The 14,920-nt window shown below is 32.3% G+C and overlaps 1 long non-coding RNA gene, 3 other non-coding genes and 1 pseudogene across 5 annotated transcripts in view; all 5 read right to left on the minus strand.

The window, feature by feature from the left end:
• LOC127108045 (uncharacterized) overlaps positions 1-14,920 on the minus strand; it is a 98,921-nt gene that overhangs the window by 59,784 nt on the left and 24,217 nt on the right. Inside the window, exon 1 of one of the 2 annotated variants that reach the window (XR_007795942.1) lies at positions 11,368-11,448. The exons of the other annotated variant lie outside the window; for it this stretch is intronic. This is a non-coding gene — a long non-coding RNA (uncharacterized LOC127108045). Of the gene's footprint in view, positions 1-11,367; positions 11,449-14,920 lie in introns of those variants that run through there. 2 annotated transcript variants of the gene reach the window in all.
• LOC127109729 (U2 spliceosomal RNA) lies at positions 5,171-5,366 on the minus strand. Its single transcript, XR_007796996.1, has one exon. It is a non-coding gene; the product is annotated as a U2 spliceosomal RNA (small nuclear RNA).
• LOC127109114 (U1 spliceosomal RNA) lies at positions 7,150-7,310 on the minus strand. The gene has a single exon (XR_007796537.1). It is a non-coding gene; the product is annotated as a U1 spliceosomal RNA (small nuclear RNA).
• Positions 9,656-9,851, minus strand: LOC127109725 (U2 spliceosomal RNA). Its single transcript, XR_007796993.1, has one exon. It is a non-coding gene; the product is annotated as a U2 spliceosomal RNA (small nuclear RNA).
• On the minus strand, positions 11,311-11,459 carry LOC127109368 (uncharacterized; annotated as a pseudogene).

Consider the following 14,920-nt stretch of genomic DNA (forward strand, 5'->3'; position numbering starts at 1 on the left):
TATTGGTATTGCTTTAGTTCAACATGAGTAGCTAGGTTTCTCATTGATGGCGCCACTGTTTATTATGGAACCAGAATTGATTGTAGAATTGATGGTTGCGATGGACAACAATAGTCCTGAGCCTCAGATGCGAAGAAGGAGGGATTGACATGCAAAGTTAACACTCAAATACTCAAGTTAGTATGTGAAGGAGAAGAGTGAGTGAAATTTGAATTTGAAATTGTAATAACAACCTGCTATTCTCTATGAGGGTGGTGCGGGGAGTCGTTAGTTGTATCCTGACCTTGTATCTCTTATACTCTTTAATATGGTAGTTTCTTTGGACTATGAACAATTTTAAGTGAATCAATGCTCACTTCTGATCGCCGGTCCATGACCATTTTGGTCAGCCTAGAACAAAAATGAATAGTAATTTTATGCTATTTTTATATTATTATTTAATTTTTTACGTCATTCATTAATAGTGAATTATATTTTTTTTATGGTTGAGTGAGGTGACTCAACTTGTACGTGTTAGTTGAATTAAATAAATGTGTTTTGCTGTTTTAAGGTTGAATATTTGACGACAATATTTATTTATATTTATTTATATATTAATATAAATAAACAATTGATTTTATAAATCAACAATTAACAAAGACCATCTCGCACGAGGGGGTTCAATTCACATGAGCGGGTACCACATAATTCCAATAGTTTATTGGCAGAATTACAAATCAGTTTCAAATTTAATGTAAAATTTAAGATATGTCAGTCTCTTGGATTCTATGAGGGATCCCTTTCCTCCCTAACGATTTTCCTTCCTTTGGTTTTGTTGGACATATTGACTCAATTTTTTTTATCAATTTCTTGATGGTGTCTTTGAGATGAATGCAATCGTTTATGTTTTATGTCCATAAATTTTGATTAGGTACCTATATCTTTAAATAAATTTTAATTGATTTTAAAATAAACTATTAATTAAAAAAGTGACATAAAATTTAATAAACTAATGGTACTGAAATATAATTTTATAATATTCTCATAATTTAGACAAAAAATTAATATAGTAATACACTCCTACAATCCTATTCCTAACTTATTAGTATTAAACAAAAATTTAATCAATTACCACCCCCATTAATAAGATAATACAAATCATTAAATAATTAGCTTAAAAATAAATAATATAAATGATTTATAGATTAATTAAAAATCACCTAAAAAATATAAAAATTTCCCGGGTAAAGATGAAGCTCTTTTCCTCCAGAAACCTTTTTTCTGTTACAGTTTCTCAAAAACCCATTTCTGAAAATCAAAAGCATTTCTTTTTGTGGTTAAAGCTTCATCTGTGCATCGAAAGATGAAGAGTATGAGGTAGGGATGTTGTAACTTATATCGTCTTGAACATAGTTATTTGAATTAAAGGCTCAGGGTTTCTTTGGATTCTATTTGAATATGACTGTTTCGAAGGGTTTATGGAAACTATATATATCACATTTTCACAAGTTGTTTTCAGCTGATTTCGACACACTCTCCATCATAGCCGAAAAATTAGCTAATAGTTTCGATAATAACTGTTTGATTTTAGTTTACTTTTTGTTATAGAAAATAGCTTATACATAAGCATTTTATGACAAAGGTCTTGATTAAGTTATTTATCCAAATAAGGCCTTATTTGGTCAAGGTTGATCTTATGATTGTGGTCACTACTGCATTTCCATGTGGGGTTACAACCGTTTTCATTCTTCAATCTTGTAAATATTTCAGATGCAAAACTATCTAAGGAAAAGAGAATTGAATGAGCGTTGGGAAAATGATTTGAGAGAAGGCTTACGACTATACAAGTAAGACTCCTCCGACTCAGAAAATCGTTTTCTTTCTGCCCTTAACAGTTTTCCTTCATTTATCTTATCCATGGCATTTCAGAATTGAAGTATTTTGTTTAATCTGCTATAGAGATTAAGTACTGTTATTTCACATATAACATTATTGGGCATTCTACGAGATTTGGTTTGCAACATATAATCATGTACACATACAAAAACCATAATGTTGTGCTGGATTAAGTAAATATTTAATATTTTCCCTTTATTATTCAATTGCATATTAAAATAAGAAATAAAGGATTGGTGATTTTGTTCTTGTAACGACAAGATAGACATGACATTTTTATATGAGATTGTAATCTGCAACACCTAGTTTGAGGCAAAAAAAAAAGCTTTAATTTCAAAGCATCCAATTTGCTAGGACTATATCTAGATTAGAATGACAAGAATTAATGGTATCTTCCTGATAATCCTAATGTACGTTACTTTCCTGTTTAAATTCCTAAGGAATGTGAAGTACGAGGAAGCATTAGAGAAATTTGAGTCAGTTTTGGGAACAAAATTAGACCCTAATGAAGCAGCAGTGGCAGATAATAATGTTGCTTGTTGTTACTCTCAAGCTGGCAATGTTTTTGTTGGTCTTTTCATCACTTACCTAATTCCTTTGATTCTTACTTCATTTTAACATACTATGTATTAATGCCTGGAGGCGGTTCCCATCTTAATGCCAATAACCTTAAATATGGAGTTCAACAGTTCAAACTTGTTCCTGCTGGAAATTCTACAGGATTTGGAAACTTTGCTAACCCAGCAGGGTATGCCATGTTAGCTCCTGGCGTGGTTGGTGGTGCGTCGGGTCTAGAAGATTCATCTCGAGTCAAATACAAAGATAATCTCTGTGTCCCAAATCCTCAGGTATTTTACGACATTTACAAATTGTATGTACTGCATTACGGTCATTGGTTTTGGATCATTTTTTTGAGTGTCTAGTAATCCCTTTATATATGTAGATTAAATCCCTCAACCACATCTTTTCAATGATTAGTGTTATAACATGTCAAAAGTAGTTGGGGAGTGCCGAGTACATAGTAAGCCATTTGAGAAACCTTTTCAACCGCATCTTTCAATTATTAGTTTTATAACATGTTCCATCTTAATAGTATGTACTATACAAATTTATATCCTTTAAGTCCCACATTGGCTACAATATTACACATGCAAGTGTTTATAAATGTCTGACATGCTAGTTTGTTTGCCGAGCTGAGTAGCGTCAGCTTGTGACCCATGTGGGGGCACCAAGGTGATGGAACATGGCTAAGGCTTAATAGGTTGGTCTGGTGGTTGCACCATGCTGGCCTGCCCGCTCCAAGTTGCGAGTTGACCCACGGGACTTGTGCGAAGGCACGAGTATTGTGTGTCTTAGACAGGAGGGTACAGCGTGAGGCTGGTTTCACAGAGCAACGAACACTTCCTACTCCTGACAGTGGAGGGATCATGGGCCACTGCTTCCTCAGTCCACAACATCTGTCGAGCCTAGCCTCTGGACCATTACTTTTTTGGTTCTATGGAGGACCTAATTCGGTGAAGATTGTATGATAAAGTTATTCTACATTACATGAGGTGTCATTTTATATATATGAACTTCAAAATTATTTTTTGAAAAGTAAAACAGTGTACTTTATGCGTGAGGCTGGTTTCACAGAGCAACGAACACTTCCTACTCCTGACAGTGGAGGGATCACGGGCCACTGCATCCTCAGTCCATAACATCTGTCGAGCCTAGCCTCTGGACCATTACTTTTTTGGTTCTATGGAGGACCTAATTCGGTGAAGATTGTATGATAAAGTTATTCTACATTACATGAGGTGTCATTTTATATATATGAACTTCAAAATTATTTTTTGAAAAGTAAAACTGTGTACTTTATGTTTGAGATTGACTGAATCGAAATATTCAACATCCACAGTGCGGTTTTTGTTGGAAATAAAGGTTCATGTGTTGAGAAAATTCCAACACATCTTACTCCTGACAGTGTGAGGGATCACGGGCCACTGCATCCTCAGTCCATAACATCTGTCGAGCCTAGCCTCTGGAACATTACTTTTTTGGTTCTATGGAGGACCTAATTTGGTGAAGATTGTATGATAAAGTTATTGTACATTACATGAGGTGTCATTTTATATATATGAACTTCAAAATTATTTTTTGAAAAGTAAAACAGTGTACTTTATGTTTGAGATTGACTGAATCGAAATGTTCAACATCCACAGTGCTGTTTTATTGGAAATAAAGGTTCATGTGTTGAGAAAATTCCAAAAAATTTAATAAATTCTGATTTGAATATCTGTGATAAAGATCATGGTCATTGAAGAATTCTCTTTAGTTATAAATATGTAATGTTGTTGGTCGTTGTTGTTATCCTCATCGCCGATGTGTAGAAACTTTAGGATTCGAAGAGCAAACAAGTTACAAAAATGTCAAAAGGAAGTAAAAAAAACTAGCATCTTTTCACCAAGTGGATACTGATGCTAATGAAATAGTCATTTGGATGAAGATTGCATTGGGAGGTGCAACTTGGATTTGCTATTTGCACCATGAATGTTCTCCACCTGTTATTCATAGCAGCATCTTGTTCGATGAAGATTGTGAGGCAAAAGTTGTCACACATGGGTTACACATGGTTATATTGCTCCAGGTATGTTTTGATAATGCTTTCAATAAGAAATTTCAGTAAACTGTTTTTAGTTTTAAAAATATCTCATGTTTTATTTATATAATCATTATTTGTGACATCTTATTATAAGCATTTGTGGATTCAAACCCCTTGTAATAAGGAAATCCCTCATCTCACCCAGTCATACAAAATTGTAGAATTAATTATCAGATGGTATGCATTTAGATTTTGTAATCGAATCTGTTATACAAGGTTGGATGTGAGGCATCGGATCTTGATCATATGCTCCAAGATGCATGACTCTGTCCATTGTGCGATTTCATATTTACAAGAAATACAAATCCAAAATTGCATTCTGGAACTACAAATGCAGCATAAAAGTATTGAGGTATCTACAACATTGTATTGGTTGTATTTCTCAAGTCACATGCTTTTTATTGGCTTGGGATTATGCATTGAATCTGTTTCCTTATTTTCACAGAGTACTTTTTGGATTCAATTGGGATTTGCATGTCTAGCCTTGGAACTTCTAAAAAATGTGTATGTTTTAACTTAAATTTCTTTGATTTAAAATCATCATGATCCTTAATTTACATAATACTACATCGTAAGATATTATCCAATATACAATATAGTAAAAGTATAACAGTTAGGAGAAATGAAGAACATAAATTTGAACTAGGTTTGGTGGGGTGTGCCAAGCCAATGCAATAGTGCAATACAAAGGTGACACACAAGAGACCCAATAGCAAGCTATTGTAGTGTACTCTCCCCCTCAAGAAATAAATTTAATATCGTGTGAGTCAATGACTCACATATCAGATATTAAACTGATAAGAACAGATACTACACTTGATCTTTGCCAAAAGACCGAGAAAGGTATGAGTTAAAAGACATGCTTATTATGTCTTTTATATCTGTCATAGTTTCTTCTTCTTTGCTAACTTGGTGATGTGGGACATTAATACAATAATTAGAAGTCTACTAGTGTTCTTGTCAACACAAGTATGATGTAGCTTGTTCTTATGTAACATTAATTAAACCAAGAGGGAGATTCTATACTTCAAATTTATTTTCTGCTCAAATTGATTTCATATATGCAAAGTTGACTGAATCCAGTGTTTTTTGAAATGCTATAAACAAAACCCATTTGTTCATAATTATGAAATACATCAAGACAACCAAGGAAGCTAAATGCATATACACAGAAACAACCTTGGGTGTAAGCCTTTCTTAAGAGGGCCCATGGAGCCAAAAATTCAGTTAGTGATTAGACATCAAGACATTGACATTTTAGAGCAAGTTCTGCCATTGTTGAAAAATATTGACAGCAAAAACTACATTTTTATTAGTTTGATGACTTATAATGTTTCATTTTGTAGTACCGTGCTTAACAAAGGTTTTAGTGTGGAAAGATGCTTCTTTAAATGTTACCTGCCAATTCTTCTCCTTTTTTTTGTTGAATTGTTAGTTCGGTTGAAAACTATTTTTTATATAAAAATGAGAGTTACTTTTTGTGGCAGAAGAATCAAATTATTACAGCTTTAATTAACCAAAGTGTTAATTTTTTATTCAACTTGCACAGAATAATAACTTCATTGGTAAACTTTATTTAGCTATCTGTTTTTTAGCAGGTTTGTATCCCTTAGTGTTGAGGGACTCTTAGAGTTTCCGGGTAAAAGGAGTAGCAAATTGATAGAGTTGTCACTGACTCTTTTTATTCTTGTAAAGACAAGACGGACATGGCAATTTTATATGTAGTTTTAATCTGCAATGTTTGTTTGAGACAGAAAAGGCTATAATTGCGAAGCATCCAATTTTTTAGGAGTATATCTAGATGGATTGAATGAATTAATGATATCTTCCTGATAATCCTAATGTCCATTACTTGTTTAAATTCCTAAGGAATGCTAAGTACGAGAAAGCATTATAGAAATCTGAGTCAGTTTTAGGAACAAAACCAGAGCTTGATGAAGCAGCAGTGGCAAGTTATAATGTGACTTGTTGTCACTCTAAGCTAAACCAGGTATATATGGTTGTTTACTTTACAAATTGTACGTGCTGCATTCCATTACTCTGTCATTGATTTTGGATCATTTTTTTAGGGTATTTAGTCTGTGTATAACTTTTTGAATAGATTAAATCACTCTATATATATGTGGATTAAATCCCTCAACCGCATGTTTTCAATGATTAATGTTATAACATGTCAAAAACAGTTGGGGAGTGTCAAGTTCAAAGTAAGCCATTTAAAGAACCATGTTCCATCTTAATATTATACAAATTTATATCCATTAAGTCACACATTGGCCAGAATATCCATTTAGACCCATATGGGAGCACCAAGGTGATGTGGCCCATATGGGATAAGGCTTGACAATTTAGGATTGTGGCTGCACCATCCTGGCAGTGGAAGGATCAAACGTCTGTTGAGCCTGCCAATATATCCCACTTTGCCTTTAACACATTACGAGCAACTACATCTCCCGAATTATAATCTGCAACACAAACGTGACAAAACATGGCAGATTGGTTTGGTGGAGGCACCATCCTGGACTGTCACTTCTAAATTGAAAATAAACTTAGATTGATATGAAATATAAGAGATTACAATCTATATAATTATATAAGGAGAAATTATTTCTCAAAATTTGATATTAGAATAAGAGAGGGTCGCGCGAACGCAGGCCCCCACTGCAACAAATTATGATGTAGGTTCCACCACTTGGGTAGACCTTAGGATAGCACCCCTCCTAAGTGCAATGGAGGTCACTCTCCTAGGCCATGGTCCTTCAAGATCAACCATTGACCCCATCCAGGTAAGTATGTTGCAATGTCGGTATTCAAGTTATTTTATACTCTTGCTTCTCTCAATACCTTTCATATTCTTTCGATGTGGGACTCAACTACTATTAGTAGTTAGCAATGTATTTCCCACTCTATTTACTACTGCTTTTTTTTCTCCACTTGAAACCGACCAACTTCAAGCATTACAGGTTCACTTTGGCTCTTATTATTGGATTGGATTTTTCGTTCCTTCTTACTTTTAGTTGAATCGAAAATTGGTATTTGCAATGAATTGTGTAGCTCAATATGTTTGTGTTAAGACTTAAAAGAGTTACAAGACCCATGTTCAAAATTGGGTGTTGGATAAAATACAAAGATAACTACATTTGTTTATCTACAAAATAATAATTAGTATCCCAGAGATTTAAGAAGCACTTTCAATCTGTTATTAAAAATGTTTGATGAATCAATGTCATCAAATCATTTCTTTGTGTTGGCACAAGAAAGCATACATTTTAGCTGAAAGTATGATTCTGTCACATTTATTTTTGTAGTTGTGTTTCATTTTTTACAAAATGCCCACAAAATGATAATTTATGAATATTCTCCATATACTGATTGAATGTTAATTAATGGGGTTGGAATTGGTCATGTTGGAATTTTGTAGAAAGTCTTTGATGTATTTGTATTGTTACAGATTGATGGTGCTAAAAGGGTTGGTTATGAAAAAGTTGAATTGGACCTATAAATACTACTTTACTCTTTGGGAATCATCATACCCTTGAAGCCTATCTTATACTAAAGTTTTATTGATCTTGCAGACATCTGATCAAAGTAGGTTTCTAGGGTACGAGAAAGCATACATTTTAGCTGAGTATGATTCTGTCACATTTATTTTTGCAGTAGTGTTTCATTTTTTACCAATTGTTGATGAATGATATTTTATGAATATTCTTCATATATATTGATTTAATGATAATTTATTGGATTGGCGTTGCTAGTGTTGGCTTTTTTTGTAGAAAGTCTTTGATGTATTTGTATTGTGATGGAGAGTGATGGTGCCAAAAGGTTAGTTATGAAAAACTTGAAGCATATTTTATCCTATAGTTTTATTGATTCCAAATCGACTGAACCTTTGTAATGACTAGTTAAATGACATAAAACTTGGTCAAGCTATTTGTAGTGGACTCTCCTTTATGAGAATCCCTTAATTAAGTTGTTTATTATACATGAGCTTATTTGGTCAAGATTGAGCTTATGATTCTGGAGTTTTATATAGCATTAATATTATTTTACAAGAATCGCCTCTTTGAATTAATGCGACTTTAGTACTTTGAGATTAATGCATTATAATCTTTTCAAATAATCCATTTAGCTACTTAAATGACTTTTCATATACTATCATGACTAATGGCTAATAATCGCATTCATTATAATGATCATTAATCTCAACATTTTGAATTTGACTTTGATACACTTTTGGTCCGTATTGTTTGAGATATGACTGAATCAATATGTTCAACATCGACACTTTTCTTTTTGTTGGAAACAAAGGTTCATGTGTTGAGAAAATCCCAACATCTGTAGTGCTAATTTTGGGACCGAAGTTTGGCCAACTGCGGAACATGTAAGAACAATGTACACAATTTGTCAATAAATGGGCCCGTGATTCATGAGAATGCAGAAAAGATATGGTTAGTTTATTTTGTAATTTGTATGCATTTTAGCAATTATCCCTGATTCGCGAACCTTGGTTTCCATTTTTTCACAGGAAAGATAGAAATTAGTGGTGAGTTCACTGATAGGAGATCATCCGAGCTGAGAGTGAACTTTGGTGTAGTAAGTTACAAAGTCAGCAAAATTCAAGGAAGTCTCATCATATTTAAACTACAAAATTCTAATTCTTAAATTTTCAATCCCTTTTTTATATAAGATGTTTTATTTTCTAATGAAATATCTCACTACTGTATTTCCATGTGGGGTTACAACTGTGTTGGTTCCTTAATCTTGTAAAAAAAATCCAGATGCAAGACTACCTTGGTAAAAAGAATTGAAAGATCGCCGCGAAAATGATTTGAGAGAAGGCTTACGACTACACAAGTAATACTCCCCTGACTCAGAAAATCATTGTCTTTTTGTCCTTATTACATTTTTTTAACCGTTTTAATACTCCCCTGACTCAGAAAATCATTGTCTTTTTGTCCTTATTACATTTTTTTAACCGTTTTCCTTCATTTTCTTCATTCATCTTATCCATGACATTTCAGAATGGAAGTATAAATAAATTAGCAAGTAATTTAGAATATTGAACTAGGTTTGGTGGGACATTTCAGAATGGAAGTATAAATAAATTAGCAAGTAATTTAGAATATTGAACTAGGTTTGGTGGGGTGTGCCATGCTATTGCTAAAGTGCAACACAAAAGCGACACCTGAGAGACCCAATAGCAAGTTCTTGAAGTGGACTCTCTCCCTCAAGAAATAAATTTAATATCGTGTGGACCATTGGCCCACATATCAGATATTAAACTGATAAGAACAGATACTACACTTGATCTTAGCCAAAAGGCCGAGAAAGGTATGAGTTTAAATGCATGTTTGTTTTGTGCTTTATATTTGACATGTATTATATTTCTTCCTTCACTAACCGAGGCGGGACTCTTATGCAGCAACTTGGAGACTACATTTCCCTCTCCTTAACTTAGAAAGGCATTAAGTCTCATGATTGCATACTTGCTAACATCTCAGAACACAAGCTGAGGATATCTATGCTCTCATTTCCTTCCTCTTCATTCTAAATATTTTCACTTAGTAATTAAACATCAAGACATTATTCACATATGACAACCAAATTTTCTATACTAGTGTTCTTAAATGGTAGTTCGGTTGAAGTGAAACCATTTTTATGTCCACGTGTTTATCATTTATTCAAACAAAATAATTTCTAACAATCTCTAGGGGCTGGTGATTTTATTTTTGCGAATTTTCTGTTTAACATGCTCTGTCTGCTGCGATGGTTGGTGAAGTTTTCATATAATGATGAATTTTGAAAATGACTTTGGTACACTTTGAGGTTGTATGATCAAGTTATAGTCATGTGTACATTACATGAGGTGTCATTTCGTATATATAAACTTCAAAATCCTTTTTTGAAAAGTAAAATAGTGTACTTTTGTTTGATCCATACTGATTAAGTCCACCATATTTTGGGACTGAAACAAAATTCTTGATATATGATAATAAATTCTGATGCAAAACTGACTTAAGGAAAAAACAATTGACAGAGCATCAGGATAATGATTTGAAAGAAGGCTTACTATTATACAAGTAAAACTACGAGACTCAAAATTGTTTTCTCTGTCCTTTTTCATTTTTATGAATAGTTTTTCATTTATGAGTGGAAATATATTCTTTAATCTGCAACATATATTAAGTGAAATTTCTTCTCTAGAATTGTTATTTCACATATATGATTATTGTGCATTTTAGGAAATTTAGTTTTGCATTTGCAACTTATAAACATGCATACATACAAAAATCATTGTCCTAGATTCAGTTAATCGTTTCCTTTTTTGCTTAATTGCTTATTAAAATAAGGATTATAGGATTTGTGACTTTGTCCTAGTAAATACAAGATATTATGCATGATAGAAACAAAACATTTTCCATAAATAATCTGCAACACCTAGTTTGAGAGGAAAATATACTTCAATTGCAAAGATAAATAAATTGATGGTATCTTCCTGATAATCTCATAGTAGTCCATTATACTCCTGGAATAAATGGAGAAGGAATGCTAAGTACTAACAAGGAAGCATAAGAAAAAATTGAGTCTATTTGAAGAACAAAAACAGAACCTGACAAAGCAGTGACAAGTTATAATGTTGCTTGTTGTTTTCTAAGCTAAACCAGGTATATATGTATGTTCACGCATTTCATCATTTTTTAGTGTATTTAGTCTACGTATAACTTTCTAAATACATTTATTCCTTACATTTAACTCTTTTATATGTGTTTGGCTATTTCACCATCTCCTAAAACATGTAGAAATCAAAAGAAACTACAAATTATGATGTAGGTTCCACCACATGGGTAGACCTTAGGATAACACCCTTCCTAAGTGCAATGAAGGTCACTCTCCTAGGCCATGGTCCTTCATGATCAACCATTAACCACATCCAGGTAAGTATGTTGCAAGGATGGTATTCAAGTTCTTTAATACTCTTTCTTATCCTAATACCTTTCACCTTCTTTCGATGTGGGATTCAACTACCAATAGGCAATGTATTTCCCAATTTATGTAAAATTGATCGACAAAAGGTTGCACACTGATATTGATTGTTACGTGGAGTCAGAGATAGCAGAACACATGTTGTTATAGTGTAATAAGAGCATTCAGACTGCTGCTAAATAGGAACATTGGAGAGAAAATCTGTCAAATATTAAATGCACCGTCAAAGGAGAAAAGAAGTATCTCCGAATCTAGTATTCCCCTTGAATTAATGATTTCCATTCAATAGCCATAGTAACCATGAAACAACCAAGTATCATGCATTGTCATACTTTTTATTGCAGGTTCTTTGGATGTCCATATCTTCTGGTTCAAAATGTATCATGCATTGCCTACCTCTTATGCCATTTTGTTGGCTCCAATGTATACACACACATTCGACGTGTTGGAAAGGATGGGTGACTTTGTTCTTGTGAAGACAATAAACATGACATAAACAACATGTTTTGATTTGAAATGTTAATCAGTATTCTGTACCCTATACTTTCAGTCAACTGCTACTTGATTCAATCCTTGCAACACCGACCATATCATTTTTCTCGTTTAAATTGTACTTTCAATATATGATTCAAAGATGGAAAATAGTTCAAAAAAGAATTATATTTATGATAAAAACTAAATATAACAATATCTAATATGAGTATAGAAAAATATTATTCTCGTTTTATTTTTATATTTTTAAAACTTGTGAGAATTTTTCAATTAATGAGTATAATTTTATCATTATTTTCATATTATTATTATTTATTTGAAAAAACATATCAAAAACTGAATCTATTTAGAGATTAATTACTATGCACTGTCAGTGTAAAAAGTTTTAGACCATCGATTCATCACCATTACCCGTTTGTATCACTTTATAGATTTTTAAGTGTATTTCAATTAAATCCATCTATTTAATTCATTTATTTTTTACTTTACATTTAATCTTATATTCACACATACTTTTTAAGATAAATATTACTTTAAGCGAGACTCATAAACATGTAAGGATTGGGAGACTTGCGTGTCGTCGAAATTTATTCATCCTTCAAAATCATTTCTTGTTTAGAGATTAGTACTAGACAAATTAATCACAAATGAATATTTAAAAAGAAGTTTTTCTTTCCCTTCCAAATGCAACCTCTGCAGTCACTTCGAAGAATTTTTGCCTCATCTTTTAACTTCCTTATTCATGTGTTTAATATTAAGATCTTTCATCAAATAGCCGAATGAATATTAACTACCTTATTCTACTCCACTACTTGGTCATATGTTAATTAGCTATGATTCAACCATGATAAAACAAATATATGCCATATTATGCCATATTTAATTATTATTTAACCATTGTATATCTATTATTAGGGTTTATTCACCCACAATGATGGTATTCAAGTTCTTTAATACTCTTTCTTATCTCAATACCTTTCACCTTCTTTCGATGTGGGATTCAACTACCAGTAGAAAATGTATTTCCCAATTTATGTAAAATTGATCGACAAAAGATTGCACACTGATATTGATTGTTACGTGGAGTCAGAGACAGCAGAACACGTGTTACTGCAATGTAATAAGAGCATTCAGACTACTGTTAAATAGGAACATAATTGGAAGATAAAACAGCAAAATAATAGATGAAAATAAAAGAACATAAGAGAGGACATATTATAGTAAAAAATGTGAGACATACATGACAAAGAAGATAAGAAGAATGTGAGATACTATTAGGAGAGATTTAAGAAGGTTGAAACTGAAACTCTAAGTGTGAGTAAGAGAAAATCGTTTGGAATTATAAGGTTAAAGTATACTAGGTTTGAGTTTTGGTTTGAGTGTAGGATAAGTGAAGTTTGGGTTGTAACATAATGCGGCTTGGTTTGGTTTAGTTTAGTTTGCAAAATACAAACTGCAAACCGTACCACATTGCGCAGTTTTGTTAAAAAATGATCCAAATTCATCCGAATCAAATGCAATTTTTTGCGATTTTGATTTTGTTTGGTTTGATTTGCGGTTTTATATTGTGTTGGTTTGGTTTTGAACACCCCTAAAATAAACCATTGTGATAAAACAAACTAGTCATTATTCGACTAATCATAATTAAAGCCTGTGTAGTCCATCAGATTGAGAAGAAAGTTAGGACCATTATCATAAAACAAACAGTGACAAATTAAATATGATCAGATGAAAGGGAGAGTAATACAATTTTATAAATTTCTTACATATAAGATAACATGAAGTTTTTGTAAAGTGTTTTTTTTAAAATTGACAGGACCATTTGATTGGGCACTGTAGTCAATCGATTGACATCAGCAAAATTTAGCTTTTTCTTCACAAAATCGTGAACCAATCGATTGGTTCTGCAACCAATCGATTGACACCTGCAAAATGTTCAAAAATACCTCTTATAAACACTCTTTCTTCCACATTTAACACCCCTAAACCATCCTAAATTATACCCATTCATGTATTCATATTTTCTAACATAGATTCATGAATTTTTGTCACTATTCAACAAGAATTAACATCAACCAAACACAACATCATGGTTCCAACACAACAACACAACATGGTACCAATCTCAATATGAATCAACACCAAGAATCATGAAACACTACCTATCATCATAATCAATCAACATAGCTCACACAAAATCATGTAGGAATCATGATATGAGATATAGAAGCATGAACACCAACAAATTTACAAAACCTAATCCCACTTCCATGAAGTTCTTTCCCCCAAGCTACAACTATCTAGGAACTTACCTTGATTCAAAAAGAGGATGATAAAATTGATGGAATAGAGATGATTTGGTGATGATGAGGATGAATATGGTGAAGAATCCATGAGCTTGTTCCTTTCTTCTTCCTTCCTTCTTCTTCTATTTCCCACTTTTCCCTTTTCTCTTTCTTTTCTTCTTTCTACTGACTAGTCTCTTATGTATCAAAAATATATCAAAAATACAATTATGTATTAATTAAAAAATATATTTAATTATGATTATTTTGAGTTTTGATCAATCTTGATTTTTGTATTTATTGAGTTTTTATCATAATTTTTTTTTAATTATTGAGTTTTTTTATAAGATTTTATTTATTTTATTAATATTTATGAAACAAAATTGAAATTTCTAAATTTTGGGGCCTTCTAAATTTTGGGGCCCTGTGATGCAGCACTTGCTGCACATTGCACAGGGCCGACCCTGTGGAAAACCATATAAAATAAATAAATAGAGTAATATTGACCTGTGATTTTGTGTAATTGATCATTTTCTTAAATAAAAATCACAAAATAAATCATTAATTGTAATTTTAATAAATTATTATTATTTATTTCAATTGTACTCTTTGATTAATATTTTTGTACACATTTTTATAATTA

This window comes from Lathyrus oleraceus, chromosome 7, assembly GCF_024323335.1.
Source record: "Lathyrus oleraceus cultivar Zhongwan6 chromosome 7, CAAS_Psat_ZW6_1.0, whole genome shotgun sequence".
Lineage (NCBI taxonomy): Eukaryota > Viridiplantae > Streptophyta > Magnoliopsida > Fabales > Fabaceae > Lathyrus > Lathyrus oleraceus.